At 43.1% G+C, this 26,671-nt stretch overlaps 1 protein-coding gene across 4 annotated transcripts in view; it reads left to right on the forward strand.

Annotated features, from left to right (window-relative positions):
• The window catches only part of PPM1B (protein phosphatase, Mg2+/Mn2+ dependent 1B), a 162,225-nt gene that overhangs the window by 88,485 nt on the left and 47,069 nt on the right, over positions 1-26,671 (forward strand). The window contains exon 1 of one of the 4 annotated variants that reach the window (XM_073672045.1): positions 14,227-14,317. The exons of 1 other annotated variant lie outside the window; for it this stretch is intronic. The gene's annotated coding sequence lies outside the window, so the exon portion shown is untranslated. Of the gene's footprint in view, positions 1-14,226; positions 14,318-14,537; positions 14,954-26,671 lie in introns of those variants that run through there. 2 more of the 4 variants (XM_073672043.1, XM_073672046.1) reach the window with 2 other exon arrangements.

The following is a 26,671-nucleotide window of genomic DNA, read 5'->3' on the forward strand; positions in this document are numbered from 1 at the left end:
ACATGACGTGTAGTTTCTTTGTGGGTCCAGATTATTTGTTTCTAAAGGGAACCATTCACATTGAAAATGCAGTCCAATCTTCAGGCAGCATGTCATCAAACAGAAGAAGCAGATATATATAGTTTTGTGGAAAAAAGATTCAGCACGACATGGATTCTACTAATTTAAATCTCTGTATATTCTGGGCTTTTCAGTCCATGGGGCAGTCTTCCTCGTATAAGGGTATATGCAAACATTAAAGGGGTTGTCCAGTCCGGTTTTAAAATGACACATTTTAAAAAAAAAGACATGAAGAAACTGGAGCAAGTTCAGAGAAGAGCAACCACAATGGTGACCGGTTTGCAAACAAAGTCCTATGAGGAACGGTTAGAGGATTTGGGAATGTTTGGCTTACAAAAGAGAAGACTGAGAGGAGACTTAATAGCTGTCTACAAATAACTCAAGGGCTGTCACACTATAGAGGGGTAGAGGGATCAGCTTTATTCTCATTTTCACAAAGAAAGACTAGAAGCAATGGGATGAAACTGAAAGGGAGAAGATACAGATTAGATATTAGAAAAAACTTTTTGACAGTGAGGGTGATCAATGAGTGGAACAGGCGGCCACGAGAGGTGGTGAGGTCTCCTTCAATGGAAGTCTTCATACAGAGGCTGGACAGACATCTGTCTGAGATGGTTTAGTGACTCCTGCATTGGACACGATGACGGTGGCGGTCCCTTACAACTCTAACATTCTATGTTTCTAAACTGATAAGTGTGCAGTCACTCTGTGTGACTGCAGACTTATGAATCCCCCCAGCACACGCACTGTGCACTGTGAGGATTCGATGGTTTCTGAGCCGGGAACGGCGGTGATGTATGTGATATGCACATTCCCAGCCAGAGTCCATACCGAGGAACAAACACCATAAAACAAAGAGGTGAACTGGCTTGCATATGTGACACAGGTACTTTAGATGCAGTGACACAGAAACACAGAGCAGCCAGTACAGGGTTAATAAACAGAGGGGATTTATTGTAACAGGGTCAATCTCCACACAGGGAGTAACAGGGGAAATATGGGCACAACAAGGGGAGTAGCAGGTAACAGGCTATAACCGACAATCCACAGTTTGGCTAGATGTAGCAGAGTCGAAATGGTTGTAATCAGCAGTTTTTACACTTAGCTGACTCTTGTTCCCCACAAGGCCATTGCCGGCTGATGCCGGTGTTGTTTTCTTCCGGCTTCCCAGCCTAAACAATGCTCCGTCTTCTGGCGACAGCGGGCAGTCTCCGGTTTGACCCGCTGAGCCCCCAGTCCATAACACTGCACCTCATTTGCTCGGCTCCACGGACCCTGCGTTTCTTCTCCCTCTAGTCGGGCTTGACTCCAACTGTCAACTGCCTGCTTTCCCGCGCAAAACTCTTTTTTCTCCTTCTTCCTAGACACGCCCCCAGCTCCCCTGACCCCTGGCTCTGGACACGCCCCTAGCTTCCCGGTCACCTGACTCCTGTGCTCGCAGGCTGTCTTCCCCCTGCAACCAGAGGCACGGATGATACGGATGACACGGGAGATGGAGTCTTGGGGATCTCTTTCCAGACCTGAATAAGTGTATCAGCAAGATCCTGGACAGGTACTACTTGGTGGTGTTAGATGCACAGATATATTATGTCCCAGATGTTCTCAATCGGATTCAGGTCTGGCGAATGTGAGGGACAGTCAATGACATCAAATGTCTTTGTTATCTAGGAACTGCCTGCACACTTAAGCCACATAAAGCTGGGCATTACAGTGCACCAGGAGGAACCCAGGGTCAATTGCACCAGTGCAAGATCCAATCCAGTGCAATCCTCCAAAGATATTTCTCTAAACCATCACTGAGCCACCGCCAAACCAGTCATACTGGATGTCACACCGGATGAAGTTACAAGTCGGATAATATTCACTACAGCGCCTCGAGACTCTTTCAAGTCTGTCTCGTGTTCATTGTGAACTTGCCCTCATCTGTGAAGAGAACAGGGCGCCAGTGATGGACCTGCCAATTCTGGAGTTCTCTGGTGAACACCAATTCGGCTGCACTGGGCTGTGAGAACAGGTTCCACTACATGATGTCAAGACCTCAAGCCATCCTCATGGAGTTTGTTTATAACAGCTTGATCAGGAACCTTTGCACCAGTAGCCGCTAGAGGTCATTTTGTAGGACTCAGATGGTGCTCCTCCTATTCCTTCTCTATACTTCTACAATACATGTCAATGGGAAGGCTTAAAAGATGTCCAGGCGTCTTTTCGAGTGTTTTTACTTGAAAAACACTTAGTTTCTTCATTGTTTAAGGAAGTTAATAATAAAGTCCAGAAAATGCCAGTAAAAAAGACTTCCCAAATATCAAAAAATGCTCAAAAAGACAGTAGATGGCAAAAAAACATCAAAAAAGCTTAAAAAAAACAACAACAAAAAACCCCAATAAAATAGATGATTCAGAAAAATAAAACATGTTGGAGTTTCCTGAATTTTCACCCACCTGAAAAGGACTTCGCATGAACATGCTCTTGGAGATACACTGTGGTGTTCAAGTGCACCCTTCATTTTTTTTTTTTTAGCATTGATTTTCTGTTGTCCAGTTTGTCTATAGGAGTTTTCGGTATCATTAACTTTTGGCTATTTCGAAAAAAAGAAAAAGTAAAATAATATGGAGTCTGGCAGTAAATTTATTATAAATAGTTGTGATAGAAGTTAAAAAGAAGTGGGTGATACCTAATGTGTGAGCAAAGAAGATATATTTGTGTTTTTTTTCTTTTAACCTACTCTCATTTTGGACGCTGGATAAAAGCCAGTTATTCTGAGTGGAATCAAGTTTCCCTGGAGTTTATTTGGCACTCAGCACCGACAAAAGTCATCACTTTCATCTCAAGTCTCAAAAATAGTTATAAGACGTTACGCAGCACCGAAGAAATATTTTTTTTCTGCTGTAGTTGTGTTTTTTTTTACTTTTCAAGTGCATCTAAAATAGGAAAAAAAAAAAAAGAAAACATTTTTCAACATGTTTATGAAAACATTTCCTTCTGTTTGCATTTACAGTTCCTATGCAGGCCTATGTGTCTCCATCAGTGGTGTAACTAGAGTCTGATGGGCCCCGATGCAAGATTCGGACCGGGGCCCCACCCCATCCTGAATATATATATATCCAGGCCCCCATCCTGGTATATGTGCCCCGTTCTGCCGCTGTTCTTTAATTTATAGAAAAAAAACAAAACCGTTATACTACGTACATAGAAGTCATGGCGCCCCATAGCTGAAGTATAATGCACTCCCCACAGTCATCCATAAAGTATAATGCACAGCCCATAAATATCCATGTAGTGTAATGCACAGTCCATAGACATCCACGTATTATAATGCACAGCCCATTGTAATACATGTAGTAGTATGGCACTGATTTAAAATAAGTACTCACCCTTACTTCGCTCTACCACCACGCAGTGCCCTCTTCTGAAGCTGGCAGCTGACTTCAGCGTGTGACGGGAGTGCATGACTTCACTGCCATGTGCCCCCAGAAACGTGCATACTGACGCACATCCAGCTGAAGTGTACTGCGGCGCACAGACCAGTCAGGTCTGTGAGTGGCAATACATGCTGCTGGCCACATGGATAACTATGGGCTGTCCATTATACCACATGGATAACTATGGGCTGTGCATTATACCACATGGATGACTATGGGCTGTGCATTATACCACATGGATGACTATGGGCTGTGCATTATACCACATGGATGACTATGGGCTGTGCATTATACCACATGGATGACTATGGGCTGTGCATTATACCACATGGATGACTATGGGCTGTGCATTATACCACATGGATGACTATGGGCTGTGCATTATACCACATGGATGACTATGGGCTGTGCATTATACCACATGGATGACTATGGGCTGTGCATTATACCACATGGATGACTATGGGCTGTGCATTATACCACATGGATGACTATGGGCTGTGCATTATACTACATGGAGGACTATGGGCTGTGCATTATACTACATGGAGGACTATGGGCTGTGCAGTATACTATATGGATGACTATGGGCTGTGCATTATACCACATGGATGACTATGGGCTGTGCATTATACCACATGGATGACTATGGGCTGTGCATTATACCACATGGATGACTATGGGCTGTGCATTATACCACATGGATGACTATGGGCTGAGCATTATACCACATGGATGACTATGCACCCACTGCGTGATGTAAGGATTCACAGATGCCAGTGGCGGGCGGTCATGAGTCCGGCCATCTGCGATCTGCATGCTTCCGGCCACATTCCGGCTAGAGGTGTCCGGCCCCGCCCAGTACACTTGTAATGAGAGAGGCCACACACGTCTATGTCTAGTCGGCACATGACCGCATCTATGCAAAGCGCAAATTTGCAGCAAGAGAGTCCTTACAGTGCACAGTCCACAAGATGTGAAGAGTCACAAGTGTGCAGACACAGAGTGACTGCAGACTTGTAACTTAAAGCCGGACAACCCCTTTAAGCTTTTACTGCGCAGGTAAAAGCCTTAGTTACTTACCAGTAACGGGATTTTTCGGAGCCCATGACAGCACCACAGGAGAGAGAGAATCCGCCCATCATAGACAGGAAACCTACAGGTTAAAAAGGGCGGCACCTCTCTCCCGCCTCAGTTTAGTTAACAGAGCATGAGAGGACCACCAAGGTTAATTACAACAAAACAAATTCATTTTAAGCCAATTACTTTAAGTAACTTCCCCCGAAGGTGCAAAAAAGAAATATAACTCTACGGGAGTGCAAAAAACACCAGTGTAGGGAGGGAATATAAGGGTGCTGTCATGGGCTCCGAAAAATACCGTTACCGGTAAGTAGCTAAGGCTTTATTCGTACTCCCATGACAGCACCACGAGAGACTTACAGAGACGAAAGGAGATTAGGGAGGGATCACCGCTTGAAGCACCCGTCTCCCGAAGGTGAGATCAGAAGAGTCACCCTAATCCAATCTATAATGCCTATAGAAGGTGGATGGAGAAGACCAGGTGGCAGCCTTACATATGTCTTCGATGGAAACCCAAGTCTTCTCGGCCCAGGAAGTTGCTACCGCTCTGGTGGAGTGTGCTCTCAACCCTTCCGGTACTTCCCTATCCCCCGAGGAGTAGGCCTCTCTAATCCACCTTGCAATTGTGGATTTTGAAGCTTTACAACCCCTTCTAGCCCCCTGATGGCATATAAATAGGGAACTATCTTTCCTAAAACTGTGTGAAACCTCCAGATATTTAAGCACACACCTTCTAACATTTAATGTATGTAGTTTCTCCTCTTTCTGATTTTTAGGGGGGAAACAAAAGGTTGGAAGATTTACTTCTTGAGTTCTATGAAACCGTGAGACTACTTTTGAGAGAAAATCTGGATCAGGCTTAAACACAATTCTATCATCCATAATTTGGGTAAATGGTGGGGATATAGAAAAGGCCTGTATGTCACTTACTCTTCTGGCCGAAGTTAGGGCCACTAGCAGGGCTGTTTTAAGAAAAATATTTTTATGGGTGGATGAATCTAGAGGTTCGAAGGGGGGGTTAGTCAAGGCATTTAAGACCAGGTTTAAATCCCAGGGAGAGGGTTTGGATTTAATGATAGGTCTACATCTGAAAGAGGCCTTTATAAACCGTGCTACCCAATAATTTGCTGCTATATCAAACGCAAATAAGGCTCCTAAAGCCGAAACTTGTACCTTCAAAGTACTAGTGGTTAGGCCCTGTTCTAACCCCCGCTGTTGAAACTCTAGTATCTTCCCAATAGGGATCCCATCCTCTAGTTTGAATTCTGCAAAGGACAGGAACTTTCTCCAAGTTCTAGCATAGATGCGGGTAGTAACGGGCTTTCTGCTACTTAAGAGAGTGTTTACTAAATTTGAGGAAAACCCTTTGCTGGTTAACAGTGCCCTTTCAAATTCCATGCCGTTAAATGGAGATTTGGGGCTGGAGGATGGGAAACCGGACCCTGAGTAAGAAGGTCCAGGATTTCCGGAAGGATCCAGGGGTCTGATATTGACATCCTGCGGAGACAAGAGAACCATGGCCTCTTGGGCCAAAAGGGGCATATGAGGATCATTCTGGCTTCGTCTGTCCTGATATTTCTTAGGACTGATGGAAGCAGGACCATAGGAGGGAAAGCGTACGCCAAAGGAAACTCCCAGGGAATCATGAAGGCGTCCACCGCCAGGGGCTTTTCTCTGGGGTTTAGAGAACAAAATGTTGTCACCTTCCGATTGGACTTCGTCGCGAACAAGTCCACTGCTGGAAGACCCCACATTGCCACGATCTTGGAGAATATTCGAGGGTTCAAGGATCATTCTCCTTCTTTTAGGGAATTGCGGCTGAGAAAATCTGCCCTGATATTTTCTTTTCCTCTTATATGAACCGCGGAAAGGGAGAGAAAATGATCTTCTGCTTTCTGAAGAAGTCTGTCTGCTACTCTCATTAAGTCTCTTGAACGGGTCCCCCCTTGATGATTTATATACGCTACTGAGACTTGATTGTCCAAGAGTATACGGACATCCTGGCCCTGTAAATATACAAGGAACCCATTGAGCGCATAATCAACCGCCAAAAGCTCCTTAACATTCGAGGAAAACTGTACCTCATTTTCTGACCAGGTTCCCTGAATTAAGCGGTTTTCAAAATGAGCTCCCCAACCTGTAGCACTTGCATCTGTAGTTAAAACTGCCGTAGGTTTACTTTCCCAAGGGACTCCCCTAGAAAGATTAGTGTAAACTAACCACCAGCGAAGGGATTGTAAGGAGCGAGGGGCCAAGGTAAACTCCCGGTCTAGATGTCCATCTAGGATTGAGTCATTATATAAACACATCCCATTGAAGAGCCCTTGAATGAAATTGGGACCAGCGCACTGCCGAAAAACTTGAGGTCAGGGTCCCCAATAAAGACATGGCTTTGCGCAGTGTCATGGAGGTTCTATCCATACAATGCTTCACTAGTCCCTGAATTTTTGCAATTTTCTCTACTGATAAATGACATAACTGCCTATCTGAATCTAAAATGACCCCCAGGAACTGTTGGGCTTTTTGTGGAGTCAACCTAGATTTTTCTAGATTTAGAAACCAACCTAGGTCTTGTAGGACAGAAATTGTTACCTGAAGGTGGGCCTCGCATTGTGAAAATGAATTCCCCACTATCAGGAAATCATCGAGGTACGGGATTATTAAAATATCTTTTTCTCTTATGTGGGCCATCACTTCTGCCACCAGTTTAGTAAAAACTCTTGGGGCTATACCCAACCCAAAGGGAAGAGCGGTATTCTGGTAGTGTCTTACCACGCCTTTAATTTTGATGGCTAATCTTAAATACTTTTGATAATCCCTATGGATGGGGACAAGGTAATAAGCGTCTTTAAGATCCTGGACTACCATATAACAGTGAAGGAAAAGCAATTTTATTATTGTTTTTAACGATTTCATTTTGAAGGTGTCTATTCTAAGAAACCTATTTAAGGATTTTAAATTTATGATAGTCCTGAAACACCCATCCGGCTTGGGAACCAAGAAGAGCGAGGAGTAGAATCCGTCTCCCTCTTCTGTTTTCGGAACCTCAATCAGGACGTTTTTCTTTGTTAGGTCTTGTATTTCTGATATGAGGGCAGCCTGCCGCTCTGGGGAGGAACTAGAGGGAATAATTACGAATCTCCTGTAAGGAAGGGCTTGAAATTGAAATTTAAGACCAAACCTAATTAGGCCTAAAATCCAACTGCTATGTGAAATACGTTACCAAGCCGGAAAAAACAATGACAATGACAATCTCTCTCCCACCTGGGTGGATTGTGATTCCCCTGGCTTCCGCTCATCTCTGGAAGAAGAACCAAAGAGTAGGCCTCTACCTTTGCGACCTCTTTCCTCGAATTTCTCCTGTTCTCTAAAGAATCGTCTACGGACAAACTTCTTTTTCCGAAAGGAATTTTTAAAAGCGGGTAGAGGTACAGACGGAAAGCCCTTCGTAGGATCTCCTGCTTTTTCCAACAGATCATCCATGGTTTGGCCGAAAAGATATTCACCCTCACAAGGAATTGTACAGAGTCTAGATTTTGTTTGTACATCTCCAGGCCAGCATTTTAGCCAAAGAGCTCGCCGAGCAGCATTTGAAAGAGCTGACGATTTCGCTGCTAGTCTGAGTCCGCAGATGCGTCAGCAAGAAAGGCCGCTGCACCCTGGACTAGGGGGAGGGAAAAAATAATCTCCTTCCTGGAGACACACTCTTTCAATTGGTTGTCCAGCTGTTCCAGACAGACCATCCGGGCTCTGGATGTGCAGGTGGCAGCCACTGCTGGTTTCAAGGCTCCTGTAGTGGTCTCCCAAGTACCTTTTAAAAAGGTATCTGCTCGTCTGTCCAGGGGGTCTCTTAAAGCTCCCATGTCGTCGAAGGGGAGGGAAGCCTTTTTTGATGCTTTAGCAATGGCCACATCAAGCCTTGGTGCCTTTGACCAGGAGGAGCATGCGGTATCATCAAACGGATACCTCCTTTTGAAAGAGGGAGGGATGCTGCCCTTTCTGTCCGGCTTTTGCCACTCTCTTTCAATGAGATCCTTAATCTTTGTATTCATGGGAAAGGATCTCTTCTTTTTTTGACCTAAACCTCCAAACATAACATCCTCCAGGGACTTCTCTGGTCTAGTGTCCACAATGCCCATAGTAGAACAGACAGCTTTCACCAAGGCATCTACCTCATTTAAAGGAAAACATTGTCTCTCAGATTCGCTATCAGAGGATAGGGAAGAGGAAGAAATGTCTGAGATGTCGTAATCTGAGCCTGGTCGAGGGTCCTGAGGTGAATGCCTGACCTCAGAATTCCCTCACAAAGCCTCGCCTACTTCTTCTTTAATTAGAGTTTTTAGGCCCAAAGAAAACCCTGGGGATTATTCCACCATCACCTTGTCAATACAAGGCTGGCACAACTTTTTAATATATGCATCAGGGAGCGGGCTGCTGCATAGGGCACATTCTTTATGCTTTGATTTAAACGAACATTTCGTGCTCTGAAAAGATTTCATAGACAGAGAAGAAAAAGGGAAGCAATTAGTAGAACTTCCACGAAGACTCCACTTACCCCCTGGCATATGCGGTACCGTAGAAGCAGAGGAATCCTTCTTAACCGGCGGAGGATCACGCCGAACAACAGGACCTTCCTTCCTGCTCTTAGCGGTGAACTTCTTAGTTGAACGGCTGGACCCAGTAACGGAACGACGTTGCACCGCCTGTTGTGAGGGCTCCCCAGAGGGCAGCTCCTGCAGCAGTTGTTGTTCTTGTTGTGAAAGCTCCTGTGTATCTCCCATTGTTATGAAAAAACAAAGGGCTGGGAAGAACCTCTGCATGTAACCAGCCTATTTTATACTGGCCATGCAGGTACCTGTGTGGAACAGGGGGGGGGGGGCCCTACTTTTCCCCCTCCCCGGGGTGGGCAGAACACTGCACGTAGCAGTACTTGCGGGCGCCCATACTGTTCCAGGCTCCGGCGTCCCCACTGCTCGCATGCGGCTCGTACTTCCTGGCCACGCGCGAACTGCGCCCACTTCCGGTGGAGGCCGGCGCACCGGAAATACGTCATATGCCAGCCGCAACAGGGCCGCATCGGGGGGGGGGGGGCTTACCCGCATGCGGTTCCACACACACAGCGGACCATCCGGCTCCATAGAGGGGATGTCACGCTGACCGCAATACACACGGAGGTGCCCCAATGAGCCCTGCCGTGGTGTCTCCAGGAAGAAGAGGACCGACCAGGGGAGGAAATTCACCGCTCCAGGTACCCTGTCTATCCCTCTGGGCAAGAGACCGCTTCCAATATTCATCCTGCAGGTACCTGATAGTTTAGGTTTCCTGTCCATGATGGGAGACCTGAGGCGGGAGAGAGGTGCCGCCCTTTTTAACCTGTAGGTTTCCTGTTCATGATGGGCGGATCCTGTCTCTCCCGTGGTGCTGTCATGGGAGTACGAATAAATTGCGTTTTCTGTAAGGTTCCCTCTACATGTTTGAAGCAGGTGGGACTTTATCCTTCAGTTTGGTATTTGGTACTATTGGGAAGGGGAGTACTGTTGTTGTTAGGCTATGTGAACAAGGTAAGTAACAAAAGTGCAATGTGTGAACAAGCCCTTGTGGGAATTTTACGTTGCACTGAGGTACTGCTAGGAGTATTTCCTACAGCACAGTCACAGGTGTTTGGAATTGCTGAAGAAGTAATTTGTCCTGCAGAGGTATAAACATGGAGCCACTCTGGCACTGTGGAGACGTTCTGTGCTGACCTATAAGGCTATGTGCCCACGATGCAGAAATGAAACGGAAAATTTCTGCATGTCCTTGCCCGGAAAAATGCATGCGGAATTTTACATGCGTTTTTCGCGCGTTTTGCACATGCGGAATTGCCTTGCGTTTTTCTAATGCATTGAAGAAGGCAATTCTGCATGCGTAAACGCACAAACAATGGACATGCCGCGGAATTTTCCGCACATCAAAAATGCTGCGGAAAATTCCGCAGCATGGGCATTGAAATTGCGGATTTACATTTGGGACCATGGGAGAAGGATTACCAAGCGTTTTACAAGTGTTTACGCTGCAAAAATTCCACAGCAAAAACGCTTGAAAAATGCATTGTGGGCACGGACCCTAAGGGTATGTGCCTACGATTCATCCAGGCCTGCGGCCCAGATGCTGCGGAAGAGCCGTCGGCAGCTTCTGCTCATCTATGCAAATGAGCGGCACCATTTTTTTTTTGTTCACATATGGACTTTCCTCATAGAGGTTAAGTCTATGGGGACAGTCTGCATGTGGACGTGCCGGAGAAATTGACATGCTGCGGGGTCTGGAAAGACGTGCCGCATGTCAGTTTCTGCGGGTGTACGGAGACGCATAGTGGACATGGGATTTCTACAAATCCTATCCACTATGCTGCAACATCTGGCCGCTGCGGGTTTGACGCTACATACGTCCGCAGCGTCAAACCTGCATCGGCTCCGGATCGTGGGCACACAGCCTAAGGCTATGTTCACACATCATGTTTTTTTATGCAAATTTTCAGCTGTGTTTTGCAGTACCAGCAAAGTCTATGAGAGTCCAGAAATCTCATGCACATGTCATGTTTTTTTTTTTGTTCAGGATGCATGTTTTTTTGCAAAATAGAGCATGTCACTTCTTACAGCGTTTTTTCACCCACTGGAAGTAATGGGTGGTGAAAAAAAAAACACTGAAAACACGCACCAAAAATGCAGGTGTCAAGGTTTTCAGTGTTTTTTGTGCCAACTCCAGAATTTTTTTTCACTGAACTTTATGAACATGCATATAAAGTTTCAGCATACAAAAAAAAAAACGTACCAAAAAATAAGCAAAAACACAAGAAAAATCCTGAACAACCTCCTGGCAAAAGATCAGGTTTTGCTGCAGAAAAAAAAACGTTGAAAAAAATATGGTGTGAACATAGCCTAAGTGTTTTTACTGCACTTTTCACAAAAAAATAAACACATAAAATAAAAACGCAGCAAAGACACTTGTAATTTCAACTGCGGTTTTCTGGCCTTGGCCTGTGGTTTTCATGCAAAAAAGTAGTGCATCAAAAGGCTACATGTGAACATACCCTTATGGTTTGTTCATATGCAGAAAATTGATAGCAAAACTTTCAGAAATTCCCAGAAATTCATAACTTATCAAATCACTTCCAAATATCCGAATATGGCCATTTCTCTGTATAAATTTCTGAAAAATCCAGATCTAAAAGTGAAAAGCTGCGTCTGTTGGTTTTGGCGTGGTTTCGTAAGAACATGATTTTTCTTACTATGTTTTGATGCAGTTTTTGACTTTTTTTTTTGAGCATAGTTTTTGATCCTTATTTAGAAAATAAAAACCTTACTAAAATAAAACATCAAAAACCATGATAAAGAGCAGCTCATTTCTCGGGCAGCACAGTGGCTTAGTGGTTAGCACTGCAGCCTTGCAGAACGGGGGTCCTGAGTTCAAATCCCACCAAGGACAACATCTGCAAGAAGTTTGTATGTTCTCCCCATGTTTGCGTGGGTTTCCTCCGGGTTCTCCAGTTTCCTCCCACACTCCAAAGACATACTGATAGGGAATGTAGATTGTGAGCCCCAATGGGGAAAGTGCCCATAATGTCTGTAAAGCCCTGTGGAATTAATGGCGCTATATAAGTGAGTAAAATAAATTAAGTTTCTGGAATTTTTTGTGCAGTTTTGCGCTATGCTAGCACGGAGGTTTTTTTTATTTTTTAACCTGGATGTTTCAAAATCAACATCAAAGAATATTCCAAGGGAATGTCCACACGTAATTTTTGTTTACTAGATTTTTATGTCTGAAAAATCCATGAAAAGAAAAAAAAGTTTTGAAAAATGAATTAATAATTGCATTTACGCTTGTTTTCTGGCACTTTTTTAATGTTTTGAGCCTAATTTGTTGTTTGCAGCATATTCATCTTATGCGTCTATTTTAAAGTACACGTCTGTTTTTTTTCTTTTTGAGATCACCATTGTCGGCAGGGTTTACTGTTTCTAAGGCCACTTTCACACGTTCAGTATTTGGTCAGTATTTTACATCAGTATTTGTAAGGCAAAACCAGGAGTGGGTGATAAATACAGAAGTGGTGACGTGTTTCTATTATACTTTTCCTCTGATTGTAAGTCAAAATCAGGAGTGGAACAAATACTGACCAAATACTGAACGTGGCCTAAATGCTGTTCGTTTCATCATTTGTGACTTTTTTTTGCTCAAATCTACTCCAACCCTTCCCACCCTTTCCCTGAGGAGTTATTTTATGAAAGCCTGAAACTTTGATGCAATTTTTTGCGACATTTTAGCAAAAAACATGCGACTGTAAAAAGTCATAAAACTAATTAAAGAACTTTTTTCATTTTGCAAAAAATCCATGAATTTCATTTTCATACATTTTTGGTGACAAGAACGAAAAGTGAATAACGCAAGACCAAAAAAAAGGGACTTAAAAAAACGAGAAGGATGAAATCGAGGTCTTCCTTTTTACGTATGTGGTTTTTTTTTTCTCTGTTTCAATTGATCAATAATCAAATTTGGAGATATCCCCCCCCCAAAGCAGAAACACTAGAAGGGGTGCGTTTACACTGCGTTTTTTTTTTGTTTTTTTTTGTAAAAAAAAAAAAAAAAAGCTAAAATAATGCTCCAAAACATGAACATTGGCATTTCTGTGTAAAAACGACCCGCAGTTCACATGATCAGGCTTTTGAGCGTCTTTTAACCACTTCAGGACTCTAAGGCCACATTCACACGTTCAGTATTTGTAGCCAAAACCAGGAGTAGAACAATCAGAGGAAAAGTATAATAGAAACACGTCACCTCTTCTGTATTTATCACCCACTCCTGGTTTGAGCTTACAAATACTGATGTAAAATACTGACCAAATACTGAACGTGTGAACGTGGCCTTAACGGTTAAATGAAGTGACATCCAATCTTCTCAATACAATCATTGGGAAAGCCAAGAAGACACAGGCGATTTTTGAGTGTTCTATTTTACCATTTACAACACACAAAAAAGCGCATCTTCTTCATGGCTTATCAAAGAGCAAAAAATAGAAAATAAAAGCGCAAAAAAAACCACGTGGCAAAAAAAAAAAAAAAAAAAAACTGCTGCAAAAACACTCAGGAAACGACCAACTAAAGCAAAAAATAGACGCTTCATGTTTAACCCCCTCCCCCCCACCAAAAAAAACCCAAACAGTGTGAACAATCCCAAAAAGCAGCTGCGTTGCTTGTTTTACCATTGAACTGAATAGAACGCTACTTCAAGGGTATTTTAGAGTAAAAAAAAAAACCCTCTGTGTGAACAGCGACCTAAAAACCGTGTTTCTGACACTTTCATGCGGCTTTTCATCTCTCTCTCGTGTTCCCATGGCTGCTGCTTCTCCCGCTGTTCAACACCCCAACATATGCCATAATAACAGGATATTACCCCAGCGCTGCTGCTTATAAACTTCTTTCCTTCCTGGCCACGCCCCCTTGTCCTCCCTGACAGACAGGCTCTGCGAGCGGTTTTTGCGAAGACGATGACGTCACCTCAGCTGCTGATTGGCCAGTAATGATCTCATGTTACATCCGGGCTCCTCGCCTCCCCCCTCCCTCCTCTCGCATTGAGGAAAACAACATTCGCTCTGCGTTTCTCGACTCTCACTCTAGCTTGACTTTACCTCTAAAGCTCATTGGTCTATTTGCCCATCAATCAAAACGCCTTAACCAATCCAAATTCAACTCCCAAAGTCAGCCTCTTCCTCGGCGACATACAAGGTTAGTTGACTCTTGAACGGCTAGAACTGGCTACAGCAGTTTAAGTCTCAAAGCCGACCTATCGGGATTCGGACGGGCGTAACGTGTCGTATAATACTGAGCTGCGCGTATCCCGGGTTATTATGGTAAAGAAATAGCAATACAGCGTCGGCTGTAAAAACTTCTACAAGCGACAGCCAATCATAAGCGCCGCACTGGGGAACGTCGCTTTTGATTGACGTGCGTACTGACCAATCGGGTGGCGGTTTATTTCGGCGCTTGTCCAATCAGAGGTGAGACGGCGTTATCTCGGTTCCCATCCCCCTCAAGCCGCTGCGCTCGGTCGTTGGAGGAGAAGAGTCGTGCTCGTTGAATGGCCGGTGTAACGTCATGTCAGTTGTGAGGCCTTGTGTTTGCTTGTCAGTCACGATGAAGCAGTGAATTCAACGTCCTGTCGCGACAAGGTCCCCGGTCTTCCTCAGGGAGGCGTTCATATATATATATATATTTTTTTTAACCTTCGTTTTGGCCCAAGATGTACCCGGCGGTTGCCTCCCTCAATGCGGCGTCAAAAGGCGTCCTAGTGTGACAGGAGCAGGAGACAGACCGCGTGCGCTCGCCGTGTAGGGAGGAGAACACTGAAACTTGTGCTGTTCGGTAAGTGACGTGCTGAGAGGTCACACACACCTCAGGCCGGGGCTGCTGCTGTCACAGGCCGTCATGGCGGCACCAGGCGACGTATCTAGGCCCGAACTGAGCGCCTTCTGACAGGAAAATAGAGTTGCCCCTAGCAACCAATCACAGCTCAGCTTTCATTTTTCAAGAGTAGAATTTAAAATGAAAGCTGCGCTCTGATTGGTTCACAGGTGCAAAACTAGTAAGGCTTCACCTCAGAAAGTTTTATCTTTCCTCCATGTATTTAGATGCATCTGGAGTGAGAAAGTGTATAAAAGGGGGAGGATCACATGTGCACAGTGCGTTCTGCAGGATGTATATGCCTGGTCGTGGGGTAACATTACCAAGATACTCTGCCTCCTTCATTATTTGCATGTTTTTGTCACTTTTCTTTTTTTGGATGTGTTTTGACTTTTTTTTTTTTTTTTTTTGTACCTAACTCCTCAACATGGAACAAGGTTTGCACAAAGTATATATCACACACAATATATTTTTAATGGGTGAGACATTCTTAATGCGGAGACTTTTTTTTTTTTTTTTTTTTTTGTAAAAGTCTCAAATGATGAATCGGATAAAAATTACCTGGAAACCCTAAACCTTGCCTAGAGTGGCAAACTAAAAAAAAATAAATGTAAACATAGATGTATACTTTTAAGATGGACTCGGGGGGGAAAAAAGGGCAAATGGAGAGATGAAGTTGGGAAAAAAAAAAGTGCAAAACATAAAAAATGCCCACAAATGCAATAACAAATCCGGCCCTTGGTGTAAAAGAAAAAAAAACCTATTTATATATGTATTTTTTTTTTATTTTATTATTTTTTTTTTACTGCTTTGCCACGATTAAATCATGTTAGACCTTTTTATTTTTGGGTACTTTACAGAATAATTTCAGTATATAACGTATATGATTTTAAGGAAGGCCTCTCACCATGTGAAAAGTGACTGGTTTTTGCTCATAAGTCATTTCTGCTGCTACCCTCAATCAGTGTGTGTATGTATATATATCTCTTTATTTATAGTGCTGCTTTTTAGGCTATGTTCACACATTGCTGTTTATTTGCTATTTATTACAGAATCAGCAAAACCCATGAGATTTCAGAAATCTCATAGTTGTTTCCTGTCAATTTTTTCAGCGTTTATACTATTATTTTTTTTCACCCATAGAAAGCAATGAGAAAGTAAAAAAAAAAAAGCTGAGTACTGGCCAATAAAACAACGCGTACTGTAGTCAAAAGCACACGTAATCTGGACCCCCCAAAAATGCAAGAAATCATCAATGTTTTTTTTTTTCTTGCTAAGCGGGCATATTTTGGCTACAGAAAAAAAAGCTGCATGTAAATATAGTATTATGATCTTTACAAGGGGGTGTGGCTGACAGGATTCTCTGGGGCGGGTCTTCAGGCTGCTTTTCATCGTGAGCGACAGCCCCTTGTAAAGGCAATAACTTAGCACTAAATATGAAGGCCCAGATCTCTAGAATCGTATTGGTGGAATTAAGGGAAAAAAAAAGTGATGGGAACAGCAGGAATAAAATGCAAGCAAAAACTGGTGAAACATAATCTAATGAATTGGTGGGGTGAAAAAGATCTACTTTAGCTACAAACCCTGTACCTCCATGCTGAAGTTCTAGGGTGTCTAGGGCCTTTCTAATTAAAAATAGCAAAATGATAATACATTTAGGCAGATAAGATTGGAAGTGTATGGCACAAGACTGCATACGTTTTTGACATACAAATGTAAACCGAGCCTTAGATTTGGTTATATAGTGCCGATGCAGAGTCATACATTTAATCCTCGCTCACCAGTGTCGTAACTTGAAGGTCCTGGGCACCATTGCAAAATCTGCATAAAGGCCCCTTAACTCTCGGGTGACTTTAATAAGATTATTCCCATATTAACCATAAGGGCCCCTTTTACCCTGCCTCTCCCCAGACCTTTAGGGCCCAGGTGCGACTGCAAACTGCACTAATGCCTGCCACTCATATTGAAAAAATTATTTCCTCCCGAAAACTAAAGTCTGAAACAATAATACAAATTAGATGGTTGGATAAAAATGGCTGGTGTGACATTATTCCAATCGGTTTGCCCAGCTTTAAGGGGGTTTTCCACTTTTAGAAAACTGACCCCAAACACAATGAGGCATGTAAAATAGCCCAATTCTGCTACTCCAGTTTCTGTGAATTGAATGTAGCTGTGATGTATTATTGACAGCACACATTACCACTGCAGCCAATCGCTGAGTTCATCACCCCATGGCATCTACATCTGCAAAGCCACTGTGCTCAGTGATTGCCTGCAGCGGTGATGAGCATTGTTGGGGAGGGTAAGTTAATTTGAGGTCCGCTTGGTGAAAGTCAGCAAGATAACACCTGCCCACAGGCCGCTCTGAAGCACAAGTATGTTCCTCATCATAGAGGCAGCCAGAGAGAGACAAATAGGGGCGGCCTGTGGTCTTAACTTGATCTGGCCTAGAACACCAGGATAAGACGATATCACGAGCATATCATTAACTCAAAACTGCAAACTCTGATTACACAAGAACCACAAGATGGATTTCTTCACCTCAGGTATCATATTAATCAGTGCAGCAGCCCCAACATTACAATGCCTGTAGTTTACTTAGCAAAATCCCGCTGACAGGTTCCCTTTAAGGCTCTGTTGCTTTTGGACATGCCATTTATTTGTTATCTGTCTGGGCTCTAGAAACTTAACGACCAGTATCAGGGTAGTTTTGGCGCCTGCCCATAACATTCCAGTCGAAGGAGATGGGCAGACTCCAGTTTGTCCAGGGAAAATTTGTAAAAGGGTAATAAGGGTTTGTTCTAAGGATCAATGGGGGAATCTCAGAGGTTGGATCCCCACTCATGGTAAAATTGTGGCTTGTTTTTATGAAATGCTATCAGTTTATGTGATGACGTAACCTTTTAGGGCTTGTTCACATGGGTTGGGAATGTGCTGTTAATTTTCACTAAGAACAGGAAATCTGCAGCTTTTTCTAAAAAGCTCATCTCCACGCCGAGAAAGTCATCGTTTTTATAGGTGGATGCTACAAATGTGACATGTCGATCTGTACTGCATATATTAGCCACAGATTTCTCACTGCTGTCCAAAGGGTGAAGTCTGTGGTTTATCTTAGTTATCTGCATATTTATTGCAGATATTGCCGCTGTGAAAGGGGACATGTGACTGTGCCCTGAAAGTTCACTTCCAATTTTATAAAAATTAATGTGCAACTTTATCCATACAACCAAAAACGAAAATATGCATCCTGTATAGTAAAGTATGTGTCCAGTCAGGCTACTCACAGTGGCCGTTTTTTGCCCTTATTTTATTGCCACTGCTGTAATGCACATTCCCCACACTACTTGTTTGGGGAAAATCCAAATTTTTCTTATGTGAATTAGCTGTTAAGATCTATGGGCTGGACATAGATCTCCCTGAGAATCTGCCTCCAGAGCTTATTTTATATGAAAGGAGGTGATACCAGTGAGACATGTAATAACTGACAGTCTGCTGTCCTGACCTACATGTCTCACACTGGTATGACCCTTTTCATATAAAACAAGCTCTGGAGGCAGATTTTCAGGGAGATTTATGTCCGGCCCATAGATCTTAACAGCTAATTCACTTAAAAAAATGTGGATTTATCTGGACTAGGACATTGGATCGCAGATATCAAGGTATGATTTTATTCCTTTTTAATGTGTCACACACACAGGCTTATTTTAATAGGTCCACTATTCCCAACAGTGTGACATGTATGAAGTCATTGTGAGTTCTTGATTGTTCACCCAGTGATCTGAGACTGATGGGGTTTGATGTTCTCCGATCAGCTGAAACCCACTTTGGTAGTGGCCAGATATGAGCAATGTAAGAAGGGGAACATCCTAGTCCTCTGTTTCCTAGTGGCTGCTGCCGAGTGCTGCTGTTTATCTCCCTACCAGTAGGTCATCAATTAGATCCTGGAAAGCACCTTAAACTTAAGATAAGTAAAAAAAAAAAAAATAAAAAAAAAAATACCTAGGTGCTTGATTCATTATTTCATTTTTTTATCTTGTTTTTTTTTCTGGTTTAGGCCGGGATCACACGAGTGAGGATTCTCTTGTGCAAGGGAATCTGCTTGATTTTGCTAATGACTCTTAACTCAGACACTGATCAGCTTGAGCCCAGAGTCAGTTTACTGTGATCCGATTCTGTTGCATGAGAGAATCGCAGCACAAGTGAGAAGACGGATAACTTAATTTCTCCATCTTCCCTATTGTCAGTGTGAACATAAATCGGGCCAATAAACTTGTATTGGTGCGCATGGTCTGATTCGCAGAGCCACTCACAGCATGCTGTGAGTTTTTTCATTTTTGTCTTGTCGAATCGATATGAGAAAAAAATAGCAGCTCTTCAATGCCCCATAGTATAACATTGGTCGCAGTACTATCCGATAAAACACTTTTTCGAGTTATACACTCGTGTGAGCGAGCCCTTAAGCTATGTGCACATGCACGGTGCGTTTTTTATGCGGTAAATCCGCGTGGAATTTGCCCCAAAAACGCATTGCTAACCTTATCCCAGCATTTTCTATGAGAATTTGCAAGATCTGTGCACATGATCAGGATTTTTCCTTGCAGAATTTCATGTGTGTTAAAAGAAGCAGCATGTCCATTCTTTTTGCGTTTTTTTGCCTGCGCTTTTCCTATACAATGCATTGCAGAAACGCTGCAGAAATTTCTACAAGCAAATACTGATCGTGCGCGCACAACCTTAGAGAGAGCCTGTCATCAGGATTTTTTACCACACATTTATGTAAAGGGGTTTCCTCTGCGCGGACAACCCCTTCTCAATCTCTGTGTTGCCCTATTGTAAAATAAGAACACTTATACTCGCCTCTGGTGCCACAGCCGTTCCAGCAGTGTTGGTACTAGTTGTCTCGGGGATCGCGTAACATTGTGACGTGATCCTCTCAGCCAATCAGTGCTGGCTTCACTCTCCCGTCCTTAGGAGAAATTGCATACGTCTGGAGGAAGTGAGAAACGCAGCTTTTTTTCTTCCATGTGTATGTGATTCACTGGCACTGGACGGTGAGCATAATTGATAATATTTTACAAGGTTGCAGAATGGGTATTAAGAAGCTTTTGTTCGCGTAGTGGACAATCCTTTAATGCTGAGTAAATCCGTACCTTTTGTTGTAGAAATCCTTTTTGCTGTTTTTGAGAAACCCACTGTTGAAGTTGTATGCTAATTATTGTCAAGTGTAGTGGGAGGGCCCTGCACTTAAACAGCTCTTTTGCTTCTTGGCATTTTCCCAGCCTGCCTCATGTACTGACAGGTCAGTGAAACATGAGTGACCTGTCATTCTGAGACAGGAAATGGCTGAGGATTAGTGAAAGAGGCAGGAGAGCTGTAGGTGCAGCCCTGCCCACTGCACTTGCAACCTGTTGACATACAATTTCACTTGTTCGTCTGTCTTTAAAAAAAAAAAAAAGTTTAGGAGCACTTTTTTTTTCTTTTCTTTATTTTGGACAAAAATGTATAACATACGTGCGCCTTTTTTTAGTGTTTGGCTCATAAAGCTAGCAATCTTCTAGATTGTGAGCCCTTGCGGGCAGGGTACTCTCTCCTCCCGTACCAGTCGGCGACTTGTTTTTGTTCAAACTATTGTACTTGTTTGCTATGTATAACCCTTTTTTCACATGTAAAGCGCCATAGAATTAATGGCTCTATAATAATAAAGCAGAATACCACAAAAATGACTTAGAGGGGACCTGTCAGGTCCTCCATACCCTCCAACCCAGCATCATTTCCTTACATGTGACTAAATTCCCTGCCATCCAGCCCTGTATAATGTTGTTCAGTTTAATGTTTTTTCTAAAAAAAAAAAGCATTTATAAATCTTTTTTTTCCTATGATGATTAGGGCTTTGACTAAAAGAATCCCCAGACTAGTCATCCCTCTTTCCATGTTTATCACGCCTCTGTAGGCGTGATGACATACTTTGCATGAGCGCCGCTCGTTTCGGTAGCGTCACTGCGCCTCTGTAGTCGGGTGTACTCTTCCCGCTCATGACCGGAAGTTCAGAGTACGGCTCTTATAAATTTTCCTTTTTTTTAAAACATTAATTAAACTGAATAACATAATACAGGGCTGGTTAGGCAGGGAATTAAATTACTTGTATGTGAATGCTGCTGGGTAGGAGGGTGTGGGGGACCTGACAGGTTCCCTTTAAACCCCCACAAATTTTGAACGTTCTTAAAACGGAACCTGTCATGGCAATGTTACTATGTGACTGTGTAGGTCAACAAAAAAAAGATAGCTGTATTGTAGTAACTGATATGCCATCCCATAGAATTGAATGTTTTAAGTGGATTAACCTAGAAGTGCATTGGGGGCTTGACGGCTCTGCCTTCTGCTACGTCAGGTGATTTGCCATCGGAAGGCAGAGATGTTAGAAGTTGTCCACTACTTTATCATTGATGACCTATCCTTAGTTTGGGTCTGATACCTGGCACTAGTGATGAGCGAGCGTGCTCCTTTACCCTTTCACCGAGCGTGCTCCTTTACCCTTTCACCGAGCGTGCTCCGGTGCTTACCGAGTAGCTTTGGCGTGCTCATATGTTATGTTCGAGTCCCTGCACATTCATGATTTATGGCTGTCTCAACACATGTGAAGATTCCCTAACAAACAGGCAATCCCTGCATGTGTTGTGGCTGTCCAACAGCCGTAAATCATGCAGACTCAGGGATTCGAACATGATATAAGAGCACGCGGAAGCTACTCGGTAAGCACCTGAGCATGCTCGGTGAAAGGGTTAAACGAGCATACTCGCTCATCATTACCTGGCACCCCTGCCGATCAGCTATTCTCAGTGTCGCCGTCAGCTGGTAATGCTCAATTGCATTATCTTCTGATAGTGGCCAGGTACTGCACATCCGTCTGCTATTGATTTTGAATAGGTGGCGGATGTGTAGTACCCTGCTTCCGCCACTATCAGAATACAGAGCAGCTCCGCAATTACGCATTTCTGGACACCGAGAACAGCTGATTGGCGGGGGTCCCGACTGTCAGACCCCGACCTATCAGACTGTGATGATCTGTCCTAAGGATAGCTCGTCAATGATAAAGTGGTGGACATCCTCTTTAACCATGGAGAACAAGGGGTCGCTGGACGAGAAATAGTGAGGGCTGATCTACTTGGACACACCCCAATGTGCTTTATTGTCTAATTTGTATATGGCTTGATTTCTCACCTCTGGCACATCAGATTGCTACAATACAGGTATCATTTATATTGCTGCTTATGAAGAAAACGCCTGTCTCTTGTAGGGTACATGGTGGAGATGAGTAAATAAATTCACAGGACCTAGCTCCAGCTGCCACATTAGTATTCTGTGGCCTCCAGACAGGAGCCCTGGGAACCTGACCCCCTACATGCTGCCATTTCCAGCTCCTTTCCAGATTTGTAGGCCCGGAGTGCTGTCATGAGTACTTCAAGTTGTAACAGTGACCTCACGCCAGGCCTGCTAATCAGATGAGTTGCTTAGAATGACAGCAGGTAGGAGAACGCCCAAAGCTCTTGTCTGGGGACCACCGACTACTGATGTGGCCGATGGACCAGGGTCCAATAAATTGATTCACTCATCTCTACCATTTGGACATCTTAGGGAGACCCCCTGCAACACCAGCACAGGGGAAGTGAAGCAGCTTTGGTCTAAATCACAGGACAAGAGATTGTGGACCAAAGTAAGCCAACTAGCAAGAGGCATAAGGTTAGACTTAGGCTATGTGCACGTGTTCAGTATTTGTAGCAGAAAATTCAGCTGGAATAGCCTTATGAATTGGCAGGACAAACGCTCTGCAAAATGTTAATTTTTGGCATATTTTTCTCCACTCATTAATATGGGTTAAACGTGCTGCAAATCTGCAAAGAAAAAAATAAGCAACGAGCGCTTGAGATTTAACCACTTCGCGCCAGAGCCTGTTTTTGCCTTCGTGACCAGGCCAATTTTTTCAATTCTGACCACTGTCACTTTATGAAGTAATTACTCTGGAACGCTTCAACGGATCCCCCTGATTCTGATATTGTTTTTTCGTGACATATTGTACTTCATGTTAGTAGTAAAATTTCTTCGATATCACTTGCGTTTATTTGTGAAAAAATCGGAAATTTGGCGAAAACTTTGAAAATGTAGCAATTTTCATGCCCTTAAATCAGAGAGATATGTCACACAAAACGGTTAATAAATAACATTTCCCACATGTCTTACATCAGCACAATTTTGGAACCAAATTTTTTTTCCGTTAGGAAGCTATAAGGGTTAACAGTTGACCAGCGATTTCTCATTTTTCCAACAAAATTTACAAAAAACATTTTTTTTAGGGACCACATCTTATTTGAAGTGACTTTGAGGGGCCTTTATGACAGAAAATACCCAAAAGTGACACCATTCTAAAAACTGCACCCCTCAAGGTGCTCAAAACCACATTCAAGAAGTTAATTAACCCTTCAGGTGTTTCACAGGAATTTTTGGAATGTGGAAGAAAACAATGAACATTTAACTTTTTTTCACATAAATGTTACTTTAGACCCTATTTTTTTATTTTCACAAGGGTAACAGGAAAAAATGGAATACACAATTTGTAGTGCAATTTCTCATGAGCGCGTTGATACCCCATATGTGAGGGAAAACCACTGTTTGGGCGCACTGCAGGGTTCGGAAGGGAAGGAGCTACATTAGACTTTTTGAATGTAAAATTTGTTTGAATAACTAGCAGACGCCATGTTGCGTTTGGAGAGCCCCTGATGTGCCTAAACAGTGGAAACCCCCCACAAGTGACACCATTTTGGAAACTAGACCCCTTAGGGAACTTATCTAGATGTGTGGTGAGCACCTTGCACCCCCAGCTGCTTCACAGAAGTTTATAATATTGAGCCGTAAAAATAAAATTTTCACATTTTTCCCACAAGAAATGTTTTTCATCCCCTAATTTTGAATTATCATGAGGATAACAGGAGAAATTGCACCCTGAAATTTGTGAAATTTCTCCTCGGAGTACGCCGATACCCCATATCTGGGGGAAAACCACTGCTTTGGTGTACGGCAGGGTTCGGAAGAGAAAGGAGCGCTATGTTGGCTGAGAGGTTGCAGACGCCATGTCATATTTGAAGAGTCGTTGACATGCCGAAACAGCAGAAACCCCCACAAGTGACCCCATTTTGTAAACTACACCTCTCAAATTTAAATTTATACCATTGGGCAGTGAAGAAAACATAATTATATTTTTACCTCAAAAAAATGTTTTACCTTCAGATTTTTTATTTTCACACAGGGCAATGGGTAAAAATGGTGCTGAAATGTGTCACACAATTTCTTCTAAAAGTGGCAATACCCCATATGTGGCTGTATCGTACCATTTAGCCATACGGCGAGATCTGGGAGGGACGAAGCGCTATTTGACAATTGGAGAACAAATTATTGTAGAATAGGCATTTGGATTTGGGAGCACAAAATTTTCTGAATTTCTTATGGGGGGCAAGGGCCATTTCGCTTTTCCAGAGCCTTTCTGCTACCAGTAACTTGGAAGTCCCTTATATTTTTAACAGATGACGGACATGAGTGGGGACTAGCTTTTTTTGAGGACTGAGTTGAAGCTTTTATTGGGAACATTTTACGTAACATTTATCCGGCGCTCGAGGCTGAGCACTTACATCGGGGTTTCCATCTAAATTTCCAAGTGATGTAATTCAGATGAAACCCCTGCGGGATCCATTCACTGTAATGAGGCAGCAGAGTTACTCTGGACTCCGTCTGGCCTCTGTTTAGCGGTGTCCTATTTTTCAGAAGTCCACAAAACTGTGGCCAACCGCACTTTTATGCACGCCTAAAACAAATGACACCGTGGGATCACAGGCCAGACGGCATCCACAGTGGCCTATATCTGCCTCATTACAGGGAATCTTCCGTCATGGGTTCGGTCTGATTCACGTATTTCAGAGATTTACATGGAAACTTTGCTGTAAGTGCTCAGCGCAGAGCGCAGGATAAATGTGAGCAGAGCCTTACTGCGATCTTTGGGAGACATAATAAACAAATCAGTAGCAGGTGAAGAATTGGTTTTATTTATTTTTTACGCCGTTCCTCATACGGTATACGTGATGAGATTACTTTATTCTTCGGGTCGGTGCGATTACAGAGATACCAGATTTATATCGGGTTTTTATGACTGACAGCTGTCACACACTAAAAGACGCTTTTTTTTTTGCAAAATCTAGTTTTTGCATCACCATATTTTGAGAGCTATAATTTTTCCATATTTCGGCCGACAGTCATGTGACGGCTTGTTTTTTGCGGGACGAGTTGACGTTTTTATTGGTACCATTTTTGGGTATGTGACACTTTTTGATCGCTTTCTATTCTGTTTTTTGGGAGGTAAAATTAACAAAAGCCAACAATTCAGGAATTGTTTTTTGAGGTTTTTTTTTATGCCGTTCTGCGTGTGGTAAAAGTGATAAGGCAGCATTATTCTTCGGGTCAGTACGTTTACAGCGATACTACTCTTGCTGTATATATATATATTTTTTTTATGTTTTGGCTCTTTTACACAATAAAACAATTTTATAGAAAAAATATTTTTTTTGCATCGCTTTATTCTGAGCGCTATAACTTTTTTATTTTTTGGCTGATGGAGCTGTATGGCGGCTTTTTTTTGCGGAACAAGATGTTTTCAGCGGTACCATTTTTATTTCCATTTTGCTTTTTGATCGCATTTTTTTCCACTTTTTGTTTGGCGATCTGAAAAAGCATAGTTTTTTGCTCTGTTTTTTATTTATTTTTATTACGGTGTGCACAGAAGGAGTTGGTTAGTGTGAAAGTTTTATAGATCGGGTTGTCTCGGACGCGGCGATACCAAATATGTGTACTTTTTTGTTTTTGCATAAATATACGGATTTATTGGTTTAATATTTTATTCATTTATTTATTTTTATTTTTTTAACAGTTTGAAAACATTTTTTAGACTTTTTATTTTGCATTTTTACTTTGTCCCTGTATGGGACATTAATTTTTATTTTTCTAATCGCTGTTCTCATGCAATGTAATAGACATGTATTGCATTGCATGAGAACTTTGCTGTCAGTTTTACACTGTCTGTCTCTTGCTAGACTTCAGCTGCAGGCTGAACCTAGCAGGACACCATATATGGCAGATCCGGAGGCGGTCATGTGACCTCCGGCTGCCATAACAACGGCAGGTCCTGGAAGACATCAGGGGGCCGTCGAAGAGGTAAGTGGACGACCCCCCCCCCCCCCCTCTCACTATCTTCTATATGCCGCGATCACTATAGATCGCGGCATATAGAAGATAGCAAAGGGTTAACATCATTGGGACCTGATCCAATCAGGTCCCGATGATGTCCCCTGTCAGAGTAGTCGCCCTGAACCGCAACTGCAGCACTTGCAGGACCCTGGGGGTCCTGAGGGCTGCGGGACCACCAACCGTTCATAAACGTCGGCGCTGCACAGAGCCCAGGCAGCGCCGACATTTATGTACAGGGGGCGGTCTGGAAGCGGTTAAGAAATCTCACTCGCTTTGCTGGTACTGTAAAACACTACACATTGTCCACACCAAATCTGTGTGGAAAAAACACAACAAAAACGTGCATATAGCCTTAGATAGTCTTAAGTTCCACCAAATTTATCATCCAGCGTTAGG

Source organism: Phyllobates terribilis, unplaced genomic scaffold (assembly GCF_046119375.1).
Source record: "Phyllobates terribilis strain yellow unplaced genomic scaffold, ASM4611937v1 Scaffold_3__8_contigs__length_932513732, whole genome shotgun sequence".
NCBI lineage: Eukaryota > Metazoa > Chordata > Amphibia > Anura > Dendrobatidae > Phyllobates > Phyllobates terribilis.